The 14088-nt window shown below is 57.7% G+C and overlaps 1 protein-coding gene across 7 annotated transcripts in view; it reads right to left on the bottom strand.

Moving 5' to 3' along the window:
- Positions 1-13706, bottom strand: part of ADGRL1 (adhesion G protein-coupled receptor L1) — a 58475-nt gene extending 44769 nt beyond the window's left edge. For all 7 annotated transcript variants that reach the window (XM_037727531.1, XM_037727532.1, XM_037727533.1 and 4 more), the window contains exon 1: positions 13487-13706. The gene's annotated coding sequence lies outside the window, so the exon portion shown is untranslated. The remainder of the gene's footprint in view (positions 1-13486) is intronic.
- Between the last annotated feature and the right edge of the window lie 382 nt (positions 13707-14088).

The raw sequence follows: 14088 nt of genomic DNA, 5'->3' as shown, positions 1-14088 counted from the left end.
GTGAGCCGAGATCACGCCATTGCACTCCAGCCTGGGTAACATGAGCGAAACTCCGTCTCAAAAAAAAAAAAAAAAAAAACAAAGGGAAACTTGGACACAGACATGCACAGAAGAAGGACCATGTGACCATGAAGGCAGAGATCAGAGAGATGCTTCTAGAAGCCAGGGAAGACTGCCAGTAACGACCAGAAGAAGCCAGGAGACAGGCCTGGGACAGATTCTCCCTGAAGGCTCCCAGAAGGGACCAACCCTGATGACACCCTCATGGTGGACTTCTAACCTCCAGGGCTGGGAGGTGGCACGTTTCTGCTGCTGACTGCAGTGACTCACGCCTGGCATCCCAGCATTTTGGGAGGCCAAGGCAGGAGAACTGCTTGAGCCCAAGAGTTTGAGACCAGCCTGGGTAACACCGTGAGACGCCATCTGTATAAACAAATATAAAAAAGTAGCCGGGCATGGTGGCGTGCACCTGTAGTCTCAGCTGCTCGGGAGGCTGAGGTGGGAGGATCACTTGAGCCCAGAAGGTTGAGGCTACAGTGACCTGCGATCATACCACTGTGCTTCAGCCTGGGCAACACAGCAAGATCTCATCTCTGAAACATAAATAAATAAATCCATAGAGTCGCTATTGCTAAAGCTGTCCCGTTTGTGGTGATCTGTTACAGGAGCCTAGGAAATTCACATAGGGAGTCAGGACACGGGGCGAGGAGGGAAGCAGAGATGGGGGCGGGGCCCTGAGCCACCAAACTTTAGGGAAGCCATCTACAGCAAACAGCAACTGACAGGGTGGACGTCTAGCTGGGTTCCCCATCGAGGAGCCACCTGAGATGCCAGGGACAATGGCTGACACCTCCATGTCCAGCCTGAGCACCTTCCATGTGTAGCTCATGTAATCCCAATAACCATTTAGGGAAGGGGTTATTGTACCCTTGAAGTGTGGGATGCTTGTACCCACACTTCACAGAGGAGGGAAGAGAGGTCCCATCATTGAAGAGACATACCCAGGGACACTCAACTGGTCAGGAGGCTTGAACCCAGGCAGGCAGGCCCCCCAGGTGGGGCTTGGTGGGCTGTGGGGGGACCCTGGAGGCCATAAGTGCCCCCACTTCTGGGCCCACACCACATCTGAGTGACTATGCATCCTCAGAGCTGTCACACCTGGCGGTTCTGGACCTGAGGCCAGGTGAGCCCACACCTGTGTCTGTCCCCACCTGGCACCTCTCAGTAGTCTCAGGTCACCCTATTTGTCTGCCTTTCTTTTTTCTTTCTTGTCGCTCTCTTTTTTTTTTTCTTGAGATGGAGTTTCGCCCTTATTACCTGGGCTGCAATGCAATGGTGAAATCTTGGCTCACTACAACCTCTCCCTCCCAGGCTCAAGCAATTCTCCCGCCTCAGCTTCCAGAGTAGCTGGGATTACAGGCATGCGCCACAATGCCCGGCTAATTTTGTATTTTTAGTAGAAACAGGGTTCTCCATGTTGGTCAGGCTGGTCTCAAACTCCTGACTTTAGGTGAGCCACCCGCCTTGGCCTCCAAAAGTAATGGGATTACAGGCGTGAGCCACTGCAACCAACCTCCTTTTTTTTTTTGGAGACAGAGTCTTGCTCTGTCAGTCAGGCTGGAGTGCAATGGTGCACACTCGGCTCACTGTAGCTCCACCTCCCAGGCTCAAGTGATCCTCCCACCTTAGCCTCCCGAGTAGCTGGGACTACAGGCACACGCAACGCCTGGCTAATTTTTGTATTTTTTGTAGAAATGAGGTTTCACCATGTTGCCCGGGCTAGTCTTGAATTCCTTGGCTCAAGCAATCCTCCCGCCTCAGCCTCCCGAAGTGCCGGAACTACAGGTGCACCCAGTAATCCATTGCACCCAGCCGTAGGTGACCCTATTTCACCCATGGGAAATGGGGCTGCACACCTGCCTGGATGTTTGCATCTGAGCCCTACGTCTGTCTCAAGTCACGGGTGGGTGCGGCAGGGTGGGCCACTGAGGCCCAGGCTCTGTCCTCAGGTGCCCTGGGATGGGAGTGGGGAGGGCAACAGGAGGAGAGGCGGCTGCTGGAGGAGAGGGGGCGCCTCTAGCCTGCCCTAGCCTGCGGTTGCCATGGCAACTCTGCGTGCTTGAGTGGGTGGGAGTCTGAGTGCCTTGGGTGAGAGGGGGTGGGGAACCAAGGTGGGGATCTGGGATCTGGGCCCCCCTCCTGGTCTCCTCCCTTCATGGCAGCAGCCAGCCCCTCCACACCTGACCCTCTGGCTACATCTCCCACCTCTGGCCTACATCCCAAACCCAGCTGCCCATGAGCCTGTCTCCTCCAGGAAGCCCTTGGGCATCCAACAGGTCCCTAGGGAAGCGGCAGGCCCCGGGGTAACTATGAAGGAGTGGTAAGCTGGGAGTCAAAGCTCCTGGGTTTCAATCTGCTGTGTAGCTTCAGAACAGGCACTTGGCCTCTCTGAACCCATTTCCCCATTGCTATTCAAGGGCTAACAGACCTACCTCGCAGAGACAGAGGGTGTGCCCAGAGAGGGCCCGGGTACATGGTCCTCGGGCAGGGCAGGGTTCTCACCGCATCTTCGGCCCCCGCCCCATCCCCCAGCTCAGCAGATGGCAGCCCAGTCCCTCCAGGTACTCAAGAACCGGACAGTCACCCTGGATCCCCCTTCCCTCATAGCACATCCAGCCCTGGCAGGTCCTGGGCTACTCCTTCAGGGACAGCTCACCTCTCAGCTTCTCTCTGGTCCAGCCCCGTCAGCTCTGGGCTGGACCCCACTTCCCCACCTCGCTGTCTACAGTACGTTTCCCCCATGGCCGCCAGAGGGCGCTTGTGAGCCTCTAAACCAGCCACTTCCCTTCCTCTGCTCAGAACCCTCCATGGCTCCCACTTCATTCAAGCCAAAGCCACAGTCCATCGTACAAAGGCTCCTTGGAGAAGCCTGATGACCTCTCAAATCTGGGATGGGTGGGTGCAGTGGCTCACACCTCACACCTGTAATCCCAGCACTTTGGGAGGCTGAAGCGGGCTGACTGCTTGAGCTTGGAAGTTCCAGACCAGCCTGGGCAACAGGGTGAAACCCTGTCCCTACGAAAAATACAAAAAGTTAGCCGGGCATGGTGGCACATACCGGTGGTCCCAGCTCCTTGGGAGGCTTAGGTAGGAAAATCTCTTGGGCCTGGGAAGTGCAGGTTGCAGTGCAGTGAGCTGAGATTATGCCACTGCACTCCAGCCTGGGCAACAGAGCAAGACCCCATCTCAAAAATGGGGAATACCAGCTGCTGTCCTGCCTCAGGGCCTTTGCACGGGCCGTTTCTCTCTTCCCCAGATCCCCTCGCAGCTCCTCCTGCATCTTCCTTTCAGTCTTTCCTCAAACATCACCAGCCCAGGAAGGTCCTGTCAGCCCCAGCACTCCTGTACCTTGTCCCGGCTTGATTTCTCCGTGATACCCATCACCAGCACGCCATGTATTTTAATTTAGTTGCTTATTAACTCTCTGACACTAGCATGGTTCCCGATGCTGGCTCTGCAGGGTGGGGTTTACATACTGCACTCAGCACAGCGCCTGGCCCCAGCAGGAAGCTGAAATATAATTGTTCAATGAAGAACCTTTAAAAGGTCATCCTGGAGCTGGGCGCAGTGGCTCATACCTGTAATTCTAGCACTTTGGGAGGCCAAGGCAGGAGGACTGCTTGACGCCAGGAGTTGGAGACCAGCCTGGGCAACACAGTGAGATCCTGTCTCTACAAAGATTTAAAAATTAGCCGCACATGGTGGCACAAGCCTGTGGTCCTAGCTAATCGGGAGGCTGAGGCGGCAGGATCATTTGAGCCCAGGAGGTCAAGGCTACAGTGAGCTGCAATCACTCCACAGCACTCCAGCCTGGGTGACAAACAAGACTCCATCTCTAAACAAAATTAAAATAAAATAAAGGTCACCCCGGCCACCAAGCAGCACTGGACTGCAGAGCGGCGGGGGTCGTTCAAATAATCCCCTGACGCCAGATGTCTTCTCCCTCATGTCCCATCTATCTGCCACCTCTGTCCCCTCCAATCTCTACCTGAGGCCAGAACAATCTCTGCAAAATGAAAATCCAATTACACCCCTCCCTGCCTACAACCCTCCATGGCTCCCTATTGCTCGTGACGCTCCCACATGGCATCTCAGGCCCTGTTGTCCTCCCGCCTCCCCATCACCTCTATTCAGCGCCTGTCTGTCTCTCACACACACGATTCTTACTCTGCTCTGCCTCCAAAGGGCTCTTCCCTGAGTACAGTGTCGGATCTCACACCCGCTCTCACAGCACACAGGGCCTCCATGTTTCGCTCCCCTAATTGGACTCGGATTCAGCTATTAAACGTCTCTTCCCCACCATCGGGGGACTCCGGGGAAAAGTACCACTGTGGGTTGGGCTGGCTCTTGTCGTGTGCCCAGCCCTGGGCAGGGAGTAAATGCTTGTTCATTTGTTTAATGAATGAAGATGAAATAGCCCCAAAAAGCAGGTCCTCCATTCAGTGGATGGTTCCGAGCTCCCAACTGGCCACAAATGCAATGGAGGAAGGTGTGCCTGAGAGGGGTGTATGTGTGGGTGCAACTACAGACAGGGCGGCCAGGAAATGCCTCCCCTAGGAAGTGACATTTCAGCAGGGGTCTTGAGAAGGTGAGCCATCCAGGTACCCAGGGAAAGAGCACTGTGGGCAGAACGAACGGCATGTGCAAAGGTCCTGGGGTAGGAATGTGCTGAGACATGGCTGGAGCCCTGCCAGCAAGGGAAGAGTGGAAGGAGGTGAGGGCGGCTGGGGAGGGGCCACAGGGTGGGTCATGAAGGGCCTTGTGGACCTCAGGGAGGACTTCGGCTTTCTTTTCTTCCTTTTTTTTTTGAGATGGAGTCTCACTATCGCCCAGGCTGGAGTGCAGTGGCACATTCTTGGCTCACTGCAACCTACTGGGTTCAAGTGATTCTCCTGCCTCAGCCTCCCAAGTAGCTGGGATTACAGGCATGTGCCACCACACCTGGCTAATTTTTGTATTTTTTTAGTAGAGACGGGGGTTTCACCATATTGGCCAGGCTGGCCTGGAACTCCTGACCTCGTGATCTGCCTCCCAAAGTGCTGGGATTAGGTGTGAGCCACCACAACGGGCAACTTCAGCTTTCTAAAGAGGTGGGAGCCGTGGGGGAATCCTAAACAGAGGGGGGATGGGATCCGGCACGGCATTCACAGGCGTCCTCTGGCCACAGAGGCAGCGATCAGACTGCGTGTGGGGAGGGTTGCTGCGAGTCGAGCGCACTCCCTGCCCCACCTGCCCCTTGCCTTTTGTCTACAGGGCAGTCAAAGCCAGAAACCTGAAGCTTCCGCCAGAGCTGGCTGCTTCCAGCCCCCACCTTGCTGGTTGCCTCCTGGCCTCCGGGCCTCCCTTCCCGCCCGCTGTGGTTCTCTCCCATGCAGCAGCTAGAGGGAGCTCACGCTAAACATTCTCACCTGCCATCTGGATCCTGACCCAAACCTCCTACCCCACCCCCACCCCCGCCACAGGCCCTGGCGAACCCAAGGACAAACCAAACACAGACTCACGGCCACAAGGCCAGCCACCAGCCTCCAGCCTCCAGCCTCTCTCCTTGTGCAGCTGTGAAACATCTCTCCTTCCTCCCCTTTGAGCCACTACCATCTCTCTGACCTCAGGGCAGCCCCTCTCTCTCACAGATGCTCCTTCCCCCTCCACTGTGCCTCTCCCCCCCTTCCAGGTTGCAGCTGGGAAGCCCCCTCCTCGGGGAAGCCTTCCCTGACTTGCACCTCTGCCGCGCTCACCATCTTGGCAGGTCTGTACCCCAGTGGCCTGTGGTCTGTTTCCACTCCAAAGTGTCCACTGTCCAGCCCCAAGCTTTGCACTCTGAGCTCAACAGGGCAGAGCAGAGCTGAAGAGTTCTAGAAGCTAGGGCCTGAGCAGAGGGCACAGAGGCAGGACCCCCCTGCCCCATCAGATCCTGGCAGTGAAGGGCAGGGTGGGGACTTCACAGACCAGGAGAGGAGGGCATGGTGCCTAGCCGGGCAGGAGCAAAGAGGCCCCAGACACAGCGCCCTTTAGTCGAAGGTTCAAATCCCGGCTGTGCGCCATCTCAGCACGACAGGACACCCACGTCACTCCTCTCAGTTCTGTCTCTCCACGGGGAAGCTGGGGAATGAGAGCCTCCCAGGGTTGCTGTGGGGCTTAGAAATAATTTTCGGCAATTCCACACATCTTTTTTAGAGCATCTTTATGTGCCAGACACTGAGGGGCTGGGTACAAAAAAGTCGATTCTATAGCATACCAGTGTTGTGGAAGAAGATAAAGCCAGGAAAAGTGGCTGTGAGTTTGTGTGGGTTTGGAAGTGCTGTTTTTTTATCGTATTTTTAAAGATAGGGTCTCACTCTGTTGCCCAGGGTGGAGTGCAGTGGCTCGATCATAGCTCACTGCAGCCTCTGATTCCTGAGCTCAAGGTATCCTCCTGCCTCGGCCTCCCACGTAGCTGGGACCACAGGGCACGTGTCACCACACCTGGCTAATTTTTCATTTTTTTGTAGATATGGGGGCCTCGTCATGTTGCCCAGGCTGGTCTCAAACCTCTGGCCTCAAGTGATCCTCCCACTTCATCCTCCCAAAGTTCTGGAATTACAGGCATGAGCCATTGCACCCCGCCATTGCAATGTTATTTTATCTCATTTATTTATTTGAGATAGTGTCTTGTTCTGTCACCCAGGCTGGAGTACATTGGCGTGATCTGGGCTCACTGCAACCTCTGCCTCCTGGATTCAAGTGATTCTCCTGCCTCAGCCTCCTGATTAGCTGGGATTATAGGCACCCACCACACACTGCTAATTTTTGCATTTTTAGTAGAGATGGCGTTTCACCATATTGGTCAGGCTGGTCTTGAACTTCTGACCTCAGGTGATCCACCTGCCTTGGTTTCCCAAAGTGCTGGGATTACAGGCATCAGCCACTGTGCTTGGCCGTTACAATTTTAAAAAGGATGATCAGGAAAGGCCATCTCCCCTGGAGAAGATGACATTTCAGCAAAGCCCTGTGAATTCGAGGGAGCAGCATGCATGCAGGTGTTCAGTTCAGGGGAGGTAGAAGAGTGTCCTAGGCAGGGGGCACAGCCCATGCAAAGGCCCTGGGGCTGGACCGTGCTGGTATGAAGCGGGTGGGGAGGTGGCGGGGAGAGTGGGAGGAGGTGAGAGCAGGGAGGTGCTGGGAACAGACTGTGCGGGACTCGCCTTGCACTTTAAGCACACAACTGCTCCCCAAATGGGGCCACCCTTCTCTGGAGGGGCTGAATCCCTGGGTCGCCCAACCTTCACCCCCAGGGGCCACTGGGGGGCATTGTGGGGCAAGGGTTGGCCAACCATGGTCTGGTTGCCACCTGCCTTTGTACAGCTGGTGAGCTAAGAATGGTGTTTACATTTTTAAAGGTTTGGGGAGAAAAGAAGAGAAAACAGGCCACAGAACCTGCCCATGGCCGACAAGGCTTGCAGTACTTCCCATCTGGCTTTCTACAGAAAAGTCAGCCAACTCTCTATTTTATTTACATATACATTTTGTTGAGACAGGGTCTCACTCTGTTGCCCAGGCTGGAGTGCCGTGGCGCGATCACAGCTCACTGCAGCTTCGACCTCCCAAGCTCAAGTGATCCTCCTGCCTCAGTCTCCCGAGTAGCTGGGACAACAGGCATGTGGCACTATGCCCAGCTAATGTTTTATTCTATAAAGATGGAGGTCTCGCTTTGTCGCCCAGGCTGGTCTCGAACCCCTGGACTCAAGCCATCCTCCTGCCTCAGCCTCTCGAAGTGCTGGGATTACAAGCGTGAGCCATCTTGCCCCGCTGGCAACCTCTACTCTGCAGCCATCCCTGCCAACCCAGGACAATTCTGCCCCCCATGCCAGTAGGTTTAGTAATGTCTGGAGACTTTCCAAGGTGTTACAACTATGGAGGTGGGGTGTCACTGACATTTAGCGGGCAGAGGCCAGGGTGGACCCTGAGCATCAGATACTACAGAGAGAATGCTGCAGCCCCAAAGTCAGGACTATGGAAATCGGCTGGGAAACCCTTTCTGGGAAAGCCAGCCCCGGCCCCATCACCTCCTCAGGGGACAGGAAGGAGAAGCCACCTGACTTCCTGGCCTGGCTGTTTGTGACCTGCAGGGTATTTTTAGCTTCTGATGGAGGGGCACTGGCTATTCTGAGTTTTGGGGATCAGGAGCAAGGCTATTTCTGGCCTTGGCGTCTATTAATTGAATTTTTTTTTTTTTTTTTTTTTTTAAGAGACAGGGTTTCTCCATGTTGGTCAGGTTAGTTTCGAACTCCTGACCTCAGGTGATCCGCCCACCTCAGCCTCCCAAAGTGTTGGGATTACAGGCGTAAGCCACTGCGCCCGGCTTATTTATAGAATTTTTATCTTCCCCCACATTTTGGAGTAGGAGGCAGGAAAGGCAGGGGCTTTTTTTTTTTTTTCTTTAGAGTCAGGATCCTGCTCTGTCACCCAGGCTGGAGTGCACTCAGGCAATCCTAGCTCACTGCAGCCTCAAACTTCTGGGCTCAAGCGAACCTCCCCCCTGAGCCTCCTGAAGAGCTGAGACTACAGGTGCTTATCATGACACCTAACTATTTTTTTTTTTTTTTTTTTTGAGACAGAGTTTCGCTCTTGTTACCCAGGCTGGAGTGCAATGGCGCGATCTCGGCTCACCGCAACCTCTGCCTCCTGGGTTCAGGCAATTCTCCTGCCTCAGCTTCCTGAGTCGCTGGGATTACAGGCACGCGCCACCATGCCCAGCTAATTTTTTGTATTTTTAGTAGAGACGGGGTTTCACCATGTTGACCAGGATGGTCTCGATCTCTTGACCTCGTGATCCACCCACCTCGGCCTCCCAAAGTGCTGGGATTACAGGCTTGAGCCACCGCGCCCGGCCGACACCTAACTATTTTTTAAAAATGTTTTTGGAGACTATGTTGGCCAGGCTAATCTCAAATTCTTGGCCTCAAGCGATCCTCCCACCTTGGCCTCCCAGCATGCTGGGATTACAGGTGTGAGCCACCACATCCGGGCCAGGTAAGACTTCTGAACACACACTGTGGACCAGCCATGACTGCTGGCACCTAGGATTCCCAAAACAAAGCAAATCACAACATCCTCGAGCCCTCGGATCCTCCTCACAGACAAAGACAGTAAACAAACAAGCACAGAATATCAGGAAATCACAGCCTAGTGAAGAGCCGTCCGCTGTACTAAACCTCAGGAGGGGTGTGGGAAGCTGCAATTTTGCAGAAGGTGCATGGTGGTAAATGTTACTCGGGAGGTGATATTTCAAGATGGTGAGGAGCAAAAGTCTTGCAAACATCTGGGGGAGGGTCCTAGGTGGCACCAACAGCCAGTGCCAAGGCCCTGGGGTAGGATCAGGCTTAGCAAGTTGGAGGAGCAACCAGGATGGGGGAGGTGTCCCAGGAAGACCATGAAGGACCAGACCCCAGGACAGCCCAACCCGGGGTGCTACTACAGTCAGCATCTGGGGCTGCCCTAGAAGCAGAGACATACGCCTTCTCCCCTACTCCCATGAGAGGAGAGTTTTGTTTTTTTTGTTTTGGTTTTTTTTTTTTTTGAGACTGAGTCTCACTCTCGCCCAGACTGGAGTGCCGTCTCAGCTCACTGCAACCTCTGCCTCCTGAATTCAAGCGATCCTTCTGCCTCAGCCTCCTGAGTAGCTGAGATTACAGCGCCCATCACCACGCCCAGCTAATTTTTGTACTTTTAGTAGAGACGGGGTTTCACCATGTTGGCCAGGCTGGTCTCAAACTCCTGACCTCAGGTGATTCACCTGCCTCAGCCTCCCAAAGTGCTGGGATTACAGGTGTGAGCCACCGCACCCCGCTGACAGGAGAGCTTTGATGGAAACCCTACATGTGTTGCTAGACCGTGAGCTCCACAAAGACAGGACATGGCCGCCACACCCCATGGCGCCGGGCACGGCACTGGGTAGCAAAAGTGCTTGGCGAATGTGTGCAGACTGCATGACAAGGCGCACCCCACCTCGCTCCCAAGGAGTCCTGAGCACGCAACTGCAGGTGCGCACGAGATGCAGACAGCCCCATGTGTGCACGCAGCTGCAGGTGCGCACGAGATGCAGACAGCCCCATGCATGCATGCAACTGCAGGTGTGCACGAGATGCAGACAGCCCCATGCATGCACACAACTGCAGGTGCACAGGAGATGCAGACAGCCCCATGCGTGCACGCAGCTGCAGGTGCGCACGAGATGCAGACAGCCCCATGTGTGCACACACAGCTGCTGCTCCTTGCAGCCCCGCCCCCACAGCACGACCACCCCCTCTGCAAAACACAAACACCAGCACATGAGGGACCCCTATGAACACTGGATGAGCCTGATGGACACGTGGCTACACTCACGATTGGCTAGATCACCATCCAGGCCACGCACACAGAGGACACCTACACACAGGTGCAGACAGACAGACACCTGGATTCCAGGGACACCAGGACCCCCTCCCACGTCTGTGCTTGGCCTCCACCCCACTCTAGGACCCATCTCTCTCCTTCCATCGGCGTGCCCAACAGCAAGTACTCTGCCCCACACCCAGCCTGGGAGGTGCTGTCTGTCTTTCCAGGGCACCTCCAGGGTCACTGGGGTCAGGGCTTCAGAACCAGGGAACCCCTGCCTTGGAACCCCTCCCCTTGCCTCCCCACGGAGGGGCTGGAGGAGGGGAAGTGTCTGGCATCTGGAAATCAGATCCACGAGAGGAACCCACACAGAAACCAGACCCTTGCGTGTCCTTGGCCACACGTCTCCCGGGGAGGCAGGATGGGTGGGGGGCAAAGCCGATGCTGCGGCAGGGTCGGCACTGCCCCCACTCCTCCCGCTCCCCTTCAGGGCACCCGCTGCCACCCTGCCCACCAAGATGCCTTCACTGGGGCGGAAGGAACACATGCTCTGCCACCAGCCTGGCAGGGCAGGGAGGACGCAGATGCCCCGAGACGCACGCATCATTCATGCGGCCTCGCTTGCAGGTGGAGACGCCACAAGCCAGGAGCCCACACCGCTAGATGCAAACACACTCCCTAGCCGCCGAGGCGCCTGCAGGCCCCTCCCCAGCATGCCCACAGGGTCCTCCTAGGCTGCTCAGGAGAAAGAGCTCCCCTGGGCAGGTTGGGAATAGACGCTGGGCTTCCAGTCCCCCCCCACCTCCTCCCTGCAGGCCCCACAGCCCAGGTGTGCTGGTGGCCAGTTCCCCATCCTCCCCAACCCTGGGTGCCAGCTTCACCCCCAAGGGCAGGCATCAGTGTGGGGGACTCAGGGTATGCAAGCCCCTAGAAGTGGGGATAGAGATGGGCGCCCCTTGGAGAAAGAGAGGGCCTGCGGGGGGTTGTCCTGGGGCAGGTGCCACACACACAAAGGGTGGACAAAGCACGGCCACATGGGAGGTCACCAAGCTGGGGAGGAAAATGGTGGCAAGAGCAGCGGGAGGGCTGGCACCCACATGTGAGTGCACACGTATATGGCTCCGTGCACGGGGGCGATCACCGCCAGCCATGGAATTAGTTTCCTTTTCCAAATTCCAGATGATTTTTCATCTCTGTAATTAATGGGCAAGTCAGTTCTGAACGGCATGGCAGGCAAATTACTAGTTAGAAAAATCAAGGATAATTTTCTCGATATGATAATGAAGGTTGTATTCCTTCTCTTATTCTCCCTGTTTTCATCCTACTTTTAAATAATAAGTTTGGCATTAGTGGGAGGGGAGCAGGGAGGAAGAAGTCACCTGTCCCCCAAAGCCGTGGCCTGGCAGGGGCCCACGCAGAGTTGCCTGCACACACCCACCCCCACCCCCCTCACCCCCAGCCTGTGGGACAGATTGGAGAAGAGGATGAGGGGTATGGACCCTCCTTGGGGGTGATCGACTTAGGGGGTCAGGCCCTGGAGAGCAGGTGGGGGCAGGGAGCCTCCAGGCTGTGAGCCAGGGTGAAGAGGTGGGGTCTGAGGTCAGGTGAGACTCATGCCAGCCCTTGGGGTGCTAGAGATAGAAGCAGAAACCAATGGCCTGTCCCCAAACATCTCAGAGGTCAACAGCCCAGAAAAGACATAGACATCTACCCTCAGGTGTGCCCCACTGGGTCCAACTTCCTCTCCGAGGTGACTCCCTACCAGGCTAAGGAAGCCAGGGGAGCAGAGAGAGGGGAAGAGAAAGTGTGAGAGAGAGAGAGAGAGATAGAGAGAGAGAGGGAGAGAGCGCGCGAGCGAGCGAGCTCGAGACAGCCATCTTGGCAGCCATTTTGAACCCCTCCCCCTCCTGCCCCCAGGCACACATGTCGGGATGTGGAAGGTGGGAAGGCAAACCCAGGCTCTGGGTCCTGTGGAAGCCAGGAGGAAAGGGGGGCCCTGCCTGGAAGGGGGATCCAGGGACACCCACACAGCTGCCATGGCTGGGGGTGGAGGGGGGTTGAAACAGGAGGAAAGGGACCAGGCAGGTGCTGCCAGGGATGGGGCAGTGTGAGGACCCGGACGGGAAGTGTAGGGACAGGGGTGTATGCAGCCAGGGGGCCATCTTCAGATGGTGGCCGGGATGCATGTGAGAGATACCTGGAAGGGCATTTTCTGGACGGGGCTGGAGCAAATACAGCACACCCCGCCACCCCACCACTTCAGGCCTGACTCGTGTCCCAGGACCGTCAGATGGGAGGATGACAACCGAACCCTCGGAACTCTATACGATGCGCACCTGGGGTGGGGGTGGGGAACTGTCCTCAAAGCACGAATAATCCTGGTGGATCAAACCTGCCGGCCTCGCGTGCTCTCCCCGGCACCACGGAGAGAAGAGGCTGCCCGGCTGCACCCCCTCCTCCTGACAGCGTCGCCCCCCGGGCTGCGGCCGGCTCGACACCCAGACAGACCCCTCCCCATCCCCCGCGCCACTGCCTCCCAGAGAAAAACAACCCCCTCGCCCAGCATCCTGTGGTGCCAGCCCTCGACAAGGCTCCTCCGGGGCCCGGGGCCGGCGCGCGGCGCGCACACGCACCCCCTCCGCTCACACCCAGACACCTACACAAACAGGGCGCCAAGCACCCGCGCGCACACGCACCGGGGACACGCAAGCACCGCCGCGCCGCTTCCCCACAAAGGCTGGCGCGCGCGCGGGCACACGCAGCCACGCGCGGGCACACTCGCGGTCCCCTCCCCCAGCCAGGCACCCTGCGGCCGCCAGTCCGCACCCCCGCGCCCTGGGCGCTCCGTGGGGGCAACCCCTCCCCGACCCCTAGCAAGTGGGGGTGGGGTGCGGGCCGCCCCCGACGCCCCTCCCGCTCAGGTGCGGTGCCCCGCGCCCCTCCAGCGTCCCCTCCCCCCTCGCGGCCAGGACAGGCCCGGGCTCCCATCCTTCCCGCCTCCCCTCTTCCGCGCGCCCCGCACACCTGGCCCAGGTGCGGCGTCGCCCCTCTTCCTGGGCCCGCAGACACTCACCTGTCCAGCGCCGCTCTGGGGTCGGCCCAGCGTGTCCCTCCTGCTGCTCCGCGAACCCGGGCCCCCCGCCCGGCACATCTCCCGGAGCCGGGGCAAGGGGGAAGAGGGTAGGGGGTGGCGGGGCGAGGGCGGCCTCCGTGTCCCTTCCTTCCCCAGGCCCAGCACCGCCGTCACCGACCAAAAATTGAAAAAAAAAAAAAAAAAAAAAAAAAAAAAAAAAAAAAAGGCAGATTACACCGATCCAAAGGCGGCCCCCTCGCGGCGGCGGAGGCTCGGGACTGGGGGCGATCGGGTCTGCGCCCCTCCCGGGGAGGGAGGCGGTGGAGGCGGCGGGGCGGGGGCGGCGTCAGAGAGCCGGGGGCTGGGGCGAGGCGGAGCGCCCCGAGGCGGCGCCGGCAGCGGCCCGCATCTCCCCCGCAGCTCCGCGGCCCCGACGGAGGCGGCACGTGTGGGCCCAGGCGACTTCCCAGCCCCCTCCGACGGCGGCGGTGGACGAGGGGTTAATGGGGCAGGCAGGGCGCCCCTGCAGGCCCCCGCCGCCCGGCGGTGCCACTCCGGGGCCCGCGCGGCCCCATCCGCCGGGGCCTCCTCGGCAGACGGCG

The sequence above is a fragment of the Cebus imitator genome, unplaced genomic scaffold (genome assembly GCF_001604975.1).
Source record: "Cebus imitator isolate Cc_AM_T3 unplaced genomic scaffold, Cebus_imitator-1.0 Scaffold234, whole genome shotgun sequence".
Lineage (NCBI taxonomy): Eukaryota > Metazoa > Chordata > Mammalia > Primates > Cebidae > Cebus > Cebus imitator.
This window is presented reverse-complemented; position numbering and strand designations above follow the sequence as displayed.